Here is a 12,359-nt window from a genome sequence, read left to right as displayed (position 1 = left end):
CTTACAAATAAACTAAAGTAAAAATGAAAATAAAAAGTAACACAATATAGTAACAATAACGAGGCTATATACAGGGGTCATCGGTACCGAGTAAATATGTGGGGGTACATGTTAGTCGAGGTAATTTGTATATGTAGGTAGGGGTAAAGTGACTATGCATAGATAATAAACAGCGAGTATCAGCAGTGTAAAAACAAAGTGGGGGGAGTCTTATGGCTTGGGAGTAGAAGCTGTTAAGGAGCCTCTTGGACCTAGACCTGGAGCTCCGGTACCGCTTGCCGTGCGATAGCAGAGAGAACAGTCTATGACTTGGGTGACTGGAGTCTTTTAACATTTTTTGGGCCTTCCTCTGACACCACCTAATATTTTGGTCCTGGATGGCAGGAAGCTTGGAAACAGGGCCGCACACACTACCCTCTGTAGCTCCTTACAGTCGGATACCAAGCAGGTACCATACCAGGCAGTGATGTTACTGGTCAGGATGCTCTCGATGGTGCAGCTGTATATCTTTTGGAGGATCTGAGGACCCATGCCAAATCTTTTCAGTCTCCTGAAGGGGAAAAGGTGTTGTCATGCCCTCTTCATGCTGTCCTGGTGTGAATGGACCATGGTAGTTTGTTGGTGATGTGGACACCAAGGAACTTGAAACTCTTGACCCACTCTTCTACAGCCCTGTCAATGTGAAATGTAGCCTATATCACATGCATTCACTGATTTGTAAACTTATTCATCCAACCAATTATAACCTAAAAGAGTACACATCTCTCATCATTAGAATGTATTTTATTTTATTGGGTTGCTTTGTAAAACTGGTTGATTCCACCCATACTAACAGAAGGCCTAAACCCCTCACCCCTTTCATCTCCCTGTCGGTGTCTATGTTACAAAGAAAGATGATGATCCATAACAGTATTGCTTTATAGCCATATATATAGTTTGGCTACCTATCCTGTATGTTTGCAACACATGTTCCAAGACAATTACATTCTTGCGTATCGGTAACTTATGTTACCGCTCTGGTCGGGCACTGCATAACTGACAAGCATCAAACAGTACAGAAGCCAGTGGCTAGTGGAAATACGAGGCCGGCTTTATCTTTTCTTATGAAGAGGAAGTCTGAAGTTAAATGTGGCCGCACTGCAATCAGATGCTGTGGATAATTAGAGTGACCTCATTTCCTTTGGCACCTTGGGGCATTTCTCCATATAGAATCAAACAGGAGAGCACTGCTTTGTTCACGGGTCTTTTCTTCCTCACACACAGATAAGTGGACCATCATTTTTCATGGGAAATGTGTAATAAAGGGGCATCCCATCATAGAATGAAACCCATAGCACCACTCTTGAACTTAGACAACAAAAAAACACTCTGGTGCGTGGGGGATGTGTGTGTGTATCACTAAGTCTTGGATTATAGTTCATGCCCCCTCGGCACTACTGCATCTCTTTTATACTGATCATGTGACATGTCCACTCTTTTACCTCTAAAAGCTCATTCATTAAAGCTTATGAATGTACACACAACACAGTAGTACACTCTTAGAAAAAAAGTGTTTCAAACAGGCTCTTTGGCCATCCCCACAGGAGCACCCAGGTGGGTTCCATTTGGGTTCCATGTAGAACCCTCTGTGAAAAGGATTCTACAGGGAACCCAAAAAAGTTCTACCCTTCAAGGTATAAAAACAATTCTGAAGCCTATGGCCCTCTTGTATATGTTTATTATGGAATGACACTGCTTCAGTGCCTATTGCCTATATGGCTAATAGAACTGATGCAGGAACAGATTTCGTCCAAAAGTAAAAGGTACTTTTTGGAATTTATGTCACTCATAGTCACATAACATATTTATCAAAGAGCAGCCTACAGAAAGGCACTGTCACAAACACACAAGTTTGCTTTGGGCAATAATGCAATGAAAATCCCAGGTAGAAACCCAACAGAAAATAAAAGGGAGAGAAACCCAAGGCCTGACATTTAGGTAATTGGTAGGCTTAGATCAATCCTCTGACTATTCTAACCAACCATTTATCAAATCTAGGAAATCTACATAGCTCAAGACTATTAACCCACTGATCTTAAGCCTAGGTGTAAGAGATGGCAGCTATCACGTCTTAAGGTCTCAGGCATAAAAGTGAATCAGAGAAACTACCTCTGTTACACAAACACTGTAACAGAAAGCAAAACATGATGCACCTTTGGACATTTATCATTCATTGAATGGCAATGTGCATTTGTTTTGTCACAATACAATACCCAGCACCCTGGGACACAGTCTACACATACACAAGAATGGAAGCAGACAGAGATGCTCCCCTCGAGCAGTTGATGGGCTACATTTCTTGTTCAAGGGCACATTGGCAGTATATAGCACCTGAGACAGTGATATCAGCAGCAACCCTCAGGTTTCACGCTTACATCCCAACAGATTTGTCAACCGTCCAGTCACTGTCCCTTTTAGACATACCATAAAGCTGCCCGTCTCAAATGATACGACAGTGATAAACAGGCATCAGATACAGTAGCTCTAAATATGGTTCTGGGTATCATATACCATTGTGCTGCCATCATTGAATACTGGTTAATGCTTCAGATGATCAATGCTCTGTGTCTAAAAGACCAATCACAAAGTGACAAAAGAATGGGCCAACGTTTAGCATTGTTTGTCACCACGGCGAGACGAGGTCTTTGAATATAATGCTTACTGTAATAAAAATGACTGATCACAGACAATAAACACAATGTAATCAGAGATACATTCAATTATATGGTAATAATGATGTGTGGAGCACAAGAGGTTGGTGGTATCTTAATTGGGGAGGACGGGCTCATGGTAATGGTTGGAGCGGAATTTCCACGTGTTTGATGCCATTCCAGTCGCTCTATTCCAGCCATTATTAGGAGCCGTCCTCCCCTCAGCATCCTCCACCGGTGTGGAGTCTAATAGTGTAACGTAGACACAGGGAGTCACGAAGCAGGTGCAGTGAGTTTAATAACGAACATGGAGCGATACAAAACAATAGCATAGCCTGAGATAGAAACAAACAATACTACCTGATGACTAATAACAAAAGATTGCTATATAAATGGTAAGTAATCAAGGGAGTAATGAAGTCCAGGTGTGACTGAAGATGAGACGCAGGTGTGCGTAATGATGGTTGCCAGGTGTGAGTAAAGATGGGTCGCCAAGACCGGTGGTTAGTAGACCGGTGATGTCAAGCGCTGGTAAGGGGGAGCGGGAGTGGATGTGACAAATGGGGTGGAAGCTGCAGACATGCTTGTGTTGTGGTCAGTAGGAGTCTCTGCAGAGACCCCAGCATGGAAACACTAAACCCCCTTTTTTTTATTACTCATCTGTTATGTATGAATTGTATTGTGTGCATATTTGGGACATAACTACAAAGACCCATATCCAAAACTGAGGCACAATCTGATAGGATGTCAGATTACTATGTTACATTGTACAGAATAGTATGTAATATGCTACTATTAACCATGACTCGGGACGAGAATAACATGAGAATGATATGTGAGCTCTTCCATTCTCGGCCTGAATTATATTTAAGTGCCTTATATGAGCCTGTTCGATTTTTGGTGTGTAATTGTTTGAGTGTGAAGGCCATTATTCCCTCTAGTAATTCCATCAGGGTAAGGTCACACTCAGACTGGGGCAGTTTACGTCAAACATGGTGAAGGTCAAGACGACAGAGTTTTAAAGGTTAACATCCTCCGGCTACAGAATAACTATGGAGATGAGCAGAGTCTCGTTCCCTCATTGTGCTGAGAGGGAAAACCAGACTGTTTGTGGAGCATTTTTCACATTCTCCATAACCATTTTTCTCTAACTACGTTTGTAAAGTCCCTCATATGATTGTTGGGATACAAGTAAGTGAGAAACAGCTAGGCCCATTAACATGGAATACATGGTTTATACAGCAAATAGGACTGATACAGGGATATATTTCATCCACTGAGTAAATGGTGTTTTATACATTTTCAGTCATTTAAAAAAATATATATTTCACCTTTATTGAACCAGGTAGGCAAGTTGAGAACAAGTTCTCATTTACAATTGCGACCTGGCCAAGATAAAGCAAAGCAGTTCGACACCTACAACAACACAGAGTTACACATGGAGTAAAACAAACATACAGTCAATAATACAGTAGAAAAAGAAGTCTATATACGATGTGAGCAAATGAGGTGAGATAAGGGAGGTAAAGGCAAAAAAAGGCCATGGTGGCAAAGTAAATACAATATTGCAAGTAAAACACTGGAATGGTAGATTTGCAGTGGAAGAATGTGCAAAGTAGAAATAAAAATAATGGGGTGCAAAGGAGAAAAATAAATAAATAAATACAGTAGGGGGAGCGGTAGTTGTTTGGGCTAAATTATAGGTGGGCTATGTACAGGTGCAGTAATCTGTGAGCTGCTCTGACAGCTGGTGCTTAAAGCTAGTGAGGGAGATAAGTGTTTCCAGTTTCAGAGATTTTTGTCGTTTGTTCCTGTCATTGGCATCAGAGAACTGGAAGGAGAACCAGCCAAAGGAAGAATTGGTTTTGGGGGTGACCAGAGAGATATACCTGCTGGAGCGCGTGCTACAGGTGGGTGCTGCTATGGTGACCAGCGAGCTGAGATAAGGGGGGGCGTTACCTAGCAGGGTTTTGTAGATGACCTGGAGCCAGTGGGTGTAACGGTTTTCTTCCGCTGAATGAGAGGAGGACCAAAATGAAGCGTGGTTAGTGTTAAACATCTTTAATAAAGACGATAACCGAGAACACTACAAAAATACAAAACAATAAATGGGAAAACCGAAACAGTCCTGTGTGGTGAACAAACACAGACACGGAAACAATCACCCACAAAAACACAGTGAAACCCAGGCTACCTAAGTATGATTCTCAATCAGAGACAACTAACGACACCTGCCTCTGATTGAGAACCATACTAGGCCGAACACAGAAAAACAACCTAGACACACAAAACATAGAATGCCCACCCAGCTCACGTCCTGACCAACACTAAAACAAGGAAAACACAAAATAACTATGGTCAGAACGTGACAGTGGGTTTGGTGCCGAGTATGAAGTGAGGGCCAGCCAACGAGAGCGTATAGGTCGCAGTGGTGGGTAGTATATGGGGCTTTGGTGACAAAACGGATGGCACTTTGATGGCACTTTGACTGCATCCAATTTATTGAGTGGGGTATTGGAGGCTATTTTGTAAATGACATCGCCAAAGTCGAGGATCGGTAGGATGGTCAGTTTTACATGGGTATGTTTGGCAGCATGAGTGAAGGATGCTTTGTTGCGAAATAGGAAGCCAATTCTAGATTTAACTTTGGATTGGAGATGTTTGATGTGTCTGCAAGGAGAGTTTACAGTCTAACCAGACACCTAGGTATTTGTAGTTGTCCACATATTCTAAGTCAGAGCCGTCCAGAGTAGTGATGCTGGACGGGCGGGCAGGTGCAGGCAGCGATCGGTTGAAGAGCATGCATTTAGTTTTACTTGTATTTAAGAGCAGTTGGAGGCCACGGAAGGAGAGTTGTATGGCATTGAAGCTCGTCTGGAGGATTTTTAACACAGTGTCCAAAGAAAGGCCAGAAGTATACAGAATGGTGTCGTCTGCATAGAGGTGGATCAGAGACTAACCAGCAGCAAGAGCGACATCATTGATGTATACAGAGAAGAGAGTCGGCCCAAGAATTTAACCCTGTGGCACCCCCATAGTGACTGCCAGATGCCCGGACAACAGGCCCTCCGATTTGACACACCGAACTTTATTAGAGAAGTAGTTGGTGAACCAGGCAAGGCAATCATTTGAGAAACCAAGACTATCGAGTCTGCCGATGAGGATGTGGTGATTGACAGAGTCAAAAGCCTTGGCCAGGTCAATGAATACGGCTGCACAGTATTGTTTCTTATCGATGGCGGTTAAGATATCGTTTAGGACCTTGAGGGTGGCTAAGGTGCACCCATGACCAGCTCTGAAACCAGATTGCATAGCGGAGAAGGTATGGTGGGATTCGAAATGGTCGGTAATCTGTTTGTTGACTTGGCTTTCGAAGACCTTAGAAAGGCAGGGTAGGATAGATATAGGTCTGTAGCAGTTTGGGTCAAGAGTGTCCCCCCCTTTGAAAAAGGGGATGACAGCAGCTGCTTTCCAATCTTTGGGAATCTCAGACGACACAAAAGAGAGGTTGCTAGTAATAGGGGTTGCAACAATTTCGGCAGATCATTTTAGAAAGAGAGGGTCCAGATTGTCTAGCCCGGCTGATTTGTAGGGGTCCAGATTTTGCAGCTCTTTTAGAACATCAGCTGACTGGATTTGGGAGAAGGAGAAATGGGGAAGGCTTGGGCGAGCTGCTGTGGGGAGTGCAGTGCTCTTGACCGGGGTAGGGGTAGCCAGGTGGTTATGTCGATATAGGACTCGTTTTACTGTGGATATAGATACTTTTGTACCTGTGTTCTCCAGCATCTTCACCAGGTCCTTCGCTGTTGTTCTGGGAATGATTTGCACGTTTCGCACCAAAGTAAGTTAATCTCTAGGAGACAGAATGCATCTCCTTCCTGAGCAGTATGACGGCTGTGCGGTCCCATGGTGTTTATACTTGCGTACTATTGTCTCTACAGATGAACGTGGTACCTTCTGATGTTTGTAAATTTCTCCAAAAGATTAACCAGACTTGTGGAGGTCTACAATTTTTTTCCTGAGGTCTTGGTGGATTTCTTTTGATTTTCCTATGATGTAAAGCAAAGAGGCACTGAATTTGAATGTAGGCCTTGAAATACATCCACAGGTACACCTCCAATTGACTCAAAGAATGTCAATTAGCCTATCAGAAGCTTCTAAAGCCATGCCATCATTTTTTAAAAATGTCCTAGCTGGTTAAAGGCACAGTCAACTTAGTGTATGTAATCTTCTGACACACTGGAATTGTGATACAGTGAATTATAAGTGAAATAATCTGTTTGTAAACAATTGTTGGAAAAATGACTTGTGTCATGCACAAAGTAGATGTCCTAACCGACTTGCCAAAACTATAGTTTGTTAACACGAAATTTGTGGAGTGGTTGAAAAATGAGTTTTAATGACTCCAACCTAAGTGTATGTAAACTTCCGACTTCAACTGTAGGGAGTCACCTCATACAAGTACTTGGGAGTGTGGGCAGATGGTACCCTGTCCTTCGCTCAGCACATATCAAAGCTGCAGGCTAAAGTTAAATCTAGACTTGGTTTCATCTATGACCATCCTACCCATGCTAGATTACGGAGACATAATTTATAGATCGGCAGGTAAGGGTGATCTCGGGCGGCTAGATGTTCTTTAGCATTCAGCCATCTGATTTTCCACCAATGCTCCTTATAGGACACATCACTGCACTCTATTCTCCTCTGTAAACTGGTCATCTCTGTATACCCGTCGCAAGACACACTGGTTGATGCTTATTTATAAAACCCTCTTTGGCCTCACTCCCCACTATCTGAGATTATTACTGCAGCCCTCATTTCCAACGTACAACACCCGTTCTGCCAGTCACATTCTGTTAAAGGTCCCCAAAGCACACACATCCCTGGGTCGCTCCTCTTTTCAGTTCGCTGCAGCTAGCGACTATAACGGGCTGCAACAAACACTCAAACTGGATAGTTTTATCTCAATCTCTTTATTCAAAGACTCAATCATGGACACTTGTGGCTGTTTTGCGTGATGTACTGTTGTCTCTACCTTCTTGCCCCTTGTGCTGTTGTCTATGCCCAATAATGTTTGTACCATGTTTTGTGCTGCCACCGTGTTGTTCTGCTACCATGTTGTTGTCATGTTGTGTTGCTGTCATGCTGTTTTGTCATGTGTTGCTGCCTTGCTATGTTTTGTCTTAGGTCTCTCTTTATGTAGTGTTGTCTCTCTTGTCGTGATGTGTTTTGTCCTACATTCATATTTTATTCTTCTTCTTTTTTTTTTATCCCAGCCCCCGTCCCTGCAGGAGGCCTTTTGCCTTTTGGTAGGCCATCATTGTAAATAGTATTTTTTTTCTTAACTGACTTGTTTAGTTAAATAAAGGTTCAATGAAATAAATAAAATAAAAATGACTCTAAAACAGGCTATAGGGTACATGTGCACCACCAAGTCAGAACAGTAGGCGAAATTAAGAGGGGAAAGGGGACTAAATTATTAGGGTGAGGCACATGGGCTACTAACAGCGTACTACACAACATACACTTAGTATTACTTTCTTAGCTACAGTATACATATCTCCCTGGCATATTACATCATTTATGCAGCAGCATGCAATACATTTTTGGACTCACCTTTGTTGGGTTCTGAGAATATGAAATATACTTATTCATGTCAATGCGGGAGAGAGGGTAATGTATAACGTTTACATTATATCATGAACCTAAAATCTTGTTATGGCGTGGCGGCAAATTTCCTTCGTGAGCAAAGTTTGTCATCAAACTTTGTCATCATAGTTTGGCATGCTCTGCATTTATGGTCCTTTCAAGACAATTGGGAACTCAGAAAAAAACAAGGTTGAATCATGATGACGTCAATGATCTTCAGTTTGTGGCTATAGAAAGACTTGCAATTCCGAGTTGGATGACCATTCAAAATGTTTTTTCCAAGTTTTTTTTTTTTTCAGAGTTTCCAGTTGTCTTGAACTCACTGGTGTCAGATTTCCCAGTACCGAATTTCCAGTTGTTCTGAGCGAGTCAGAAGTCAAGCTGGATTGACAGCATGGCCAATGTTGAATGTTTATCATTTTAAGCTTGGAAAAGAGACCCTTGAACCCAGACTTGGGACCACACACCCACTCCACTGAATAGCAGGCTAGTGATAGCTTTGCAATGCTTGCAGTTAGCCACTGATACCTTCCAAACACTCATTGTTGAATTTGCGATTTACAACTTGTTTTGTAATGTTTATGTCCAATGGCTGAAGAGCACCAATATGTTTTATCTATAATTTCTCTTCATTATTTCTCTTCATATGACAAGGATTAAAAAGGATTTGACAGTAGACTGTCAACTTGATTCATGATGATGACGGCTAGGTTGCTAGCTAAGATTTTGAAAGTATGATGTTGACATGATCAGTCGAATCAAAGTTACTGTAGATATAATGTGATTTGACGTCATTTTATAGGTGGCCATGGCCTTGAGCCTTTTTGGATGGGCACTTCTAATGTAACTCTATGGCAGCACCCAAAGGACTTTAATTTTCAAACTCTACCCTTAGATTTGGCGGTGACGTAGTGTCCCCATGAGTGACAGAACACTGATCCAATCCAGTATGGGGTGGAGCGACATGGAGGACGTGGTCATTAAGGCTCTGATTGCTGCCCACCTGACCCTGAAGCAGAACTGCCTCACAGGCTTCCGCAGCCAGCTGGGGCCCAGATCCTGCTTTGAGATCCTGGGCTTTGACATCCTGCTGGATGCCAAGCTCAAGCCCTGGCTCCTGGAGGTGGGTGGTGTTATGCATGGATTCCACTTCTGACACCAATTGTGGGTTTGTTAGGGAAGACACAAGAGTCATGAGTATGGTTAAGCCATGCCATACGATCATCTGCCAGTCCTCATGAGGATAAATTGTGCTGGTGCTAAGGAGAATTACTGTGCACTATTTTCAAGATCAATCTCTATTTCTAATCAATGAATTGTCTCAGCTAAGAATTGAGCCAACCCTGCTTCTTCTAAACTTGTTCAAATCACTACTCTATGCTGCCCCTACACACTCCACCCCCTGCAGGTAAACCACTCCCCCAGCTTCGCCACAGACTCTCAGCTGGACTGGGAGGTGAAAGATGCCCTGCTGACCAACGCTCTGACCTTGCTAAACCTGGTGGCTATCGATCACAGGAGGATTCTGGAGGAGGACAAACGCATGAAGCACCAGCCCTGCCCCAAGGCACGGTTAGTTCACCGCCTCATTCAACCAGTATGACTGAAGTGATGTTTTTGATTAACATTCTGAATCCTAATGTGTAAGTGTGACTCAGACTTGGGTGTAAATGATTGAAAATGCAAGATTTGTGGAACAAGTTGAAGTTTTGGATCTCAGATTAGAATTCTGCATTATATAATTGATTTGATCTTTGGTATGTGTTTTCACCAAAAGGGGGCAGCCTTGTATCACGTATTCAACTGGGACCAAACCATTATACTGTCCTAACCAAAGACTGGTTGAACTGTATCATTAATCTCACAGGAGGAAACAGTTGCTCAACAGCCAGGAATCATGGACGGCTGAGCTGGAGAGGCATGAGCAGGAGCACTGTGGTGGCTTCCTTAGAATCTACCCCAGAGACGACTCCAACAAGTATGACAAGTTCCTCCAGCAGTCTGGGCCACTCTGCCAGGAGACCTTGGGCTCCAAAGCCAGGGAGGAGTGTGCCAGGTAGGCCTCTGAGTAAAGGGACACACCAATGTAGAGAGAGGAATGAGACAATGTAGGCATTGTACTGGTATCCTTGTAGTGGACGAAGAAAATAAAGACATATATATTAGCATAGTGACTCTCTCCCGATTTTTAAATATTTTTTAATTTCACCTTTATTTAACCAGGTAGGCTAGTTGAGAACAAGTTCTCATTTACAACTGTGACCTGGCCAAGATAAAGCAAAGCAGTTCAACACATACAACAACAGAGTTACACATGAAATAAACAAACAGTGTGTGCAAATGAGGTAAGATAAGGGAGGTTAGACCAGAGGAAAGAATGCCTCTTACTGGCCCTCCAACACCACTTCCAGCAGCATCTGGTCTTCCATCCAGGAACTGACCAGGACCAACCCTGCTTAGCTTCAGAAGCAGGCCAGCAGTGGTATGCAGGGTGGTATGCTGCTGGCTGGTATGCAGGGGCCTGGTTAGGCTGTACATTAGTCATGGAAGGACCTTATGGGGCTTTGTTAAGCAAGAACAACAGACTCACCCTACATATGCACACACACCCCTTTGTGATAGTAGTATAACTACTTAGTTATGGTTCAACATGTATCAAACACAGGAGATTAAAAACATGTTGAATCATTTTTGTATTTTTATTGTCTTGTCCTACCGGTTTGACTGACAGAGAGGAGTTCAACTCAGGTTCTCACAGGATGTGACCTGCCTCCAGAACGGTTAACTACTGTAAGTAAATCCTATCTTGCATCTTTCTAATACCTCAGGGGGACCGAAAGCACATTATTTACACTTAATGCATTACAGAACCAAGTCCTGGGAGAGAGAGATACCTCATCTCCTATCACAAATAGAAGAGTATATATTTCTATGCTTATGGTACATATGCTGAAATATACAGGTAGCTTAAAAAATAAAGGAGCCACCAACACAAAGTGTCTTAGATTCTACAAGTGTCTGGAACAATATTGGAGGGATGCGACACCATTTTTCTACAAGAAATTCCATCATATGGTGTTTTGTTGATGATGGATCACAAAATCAGCATTTTGCAATGGACATCTCAGTCTCCGGATATCAACCCCATTGAAAACGTGGTTTGAATTTAAGAGAGCAGTCCATAAGCGCAGATGAAAGATAACAAGGATCTGGAAAGATTCTTTATGGAAGAATGGATTTAAGATCCCTCCCAATGTGTTCTTCAATCTCATAAAAGATTTTAGAAAAGGCTCAGTGTCATTATCCTCTCAAGGGGAGGGTGCTGGAGTATTTAAAACAGGTGTACCAATAATTTTGACCACAATTTATTTGTTAAACAAAATCTCTTTCTCTGAGCAAATGTATTAGTACAGTAGCGATCCTCGCTATATGAGCCACATTACAATTCCCACCAAGCTGGTTAACCCTATTTGCACGATGCCTTTCAAACAAGCGACCCGCGTTTGCTTCCCTGCCCCGCTGTTTGCTACATTGGTGTCAGAAGTGGGATGGCGGGTGTAAGGCCACCGGACTGAGTAGTCGAGTCTTGGGGACGTGCCTTCCCATTCGGAGGAGGCAGTGTAGAGATCCTCGCTGTATGAGCCACATTACAATTCCCACCAAGTGGCTTATCCCTATTGGCGCGATGCGTAGGGTATATGCTACAGCATATTTTGCATACTATATAGCTCAGCATTTGTATTATATATTTTATACAGTCTTTTTTGCTAATCTTTATCAAGGTTGCCAGTCATTTTGCACCTGACTGTATATAATGTGAGACTCAAGTATTTGACAGGCTTTTCTGTGTAGTGGAATCTTACAGCTTGCTCAAGTTTCTCCCCTTTCAGTTTCTTCCAACACTTCATCAGTTTGTAAGGCACAGGAGGTTGGTGACCCCTTAATTGGGAAAGACACACTTGTGGTAATGGCTGGAGCGGAATAATTGGAATGGTATCAAATACATAAACACATTTTTTC

This window comes from Oncorhynchus nerka, linkage group LG9a (assembly GCF_034236695.1).
Source record: "Oncorhynchus nerka isolate Pitt River linkage group LG9a, Oner_Uvic_2.0, whole genome shotgun sequence".
NCBI lineage: Eukaryota > Metazoa > Chordata > Actinopteri > Salmoniformes > Salmonidae > Oncorhynchus > Oncorhynchus nerka.
Note: the sequence above shows the minus strand (reverse complement) of the source record.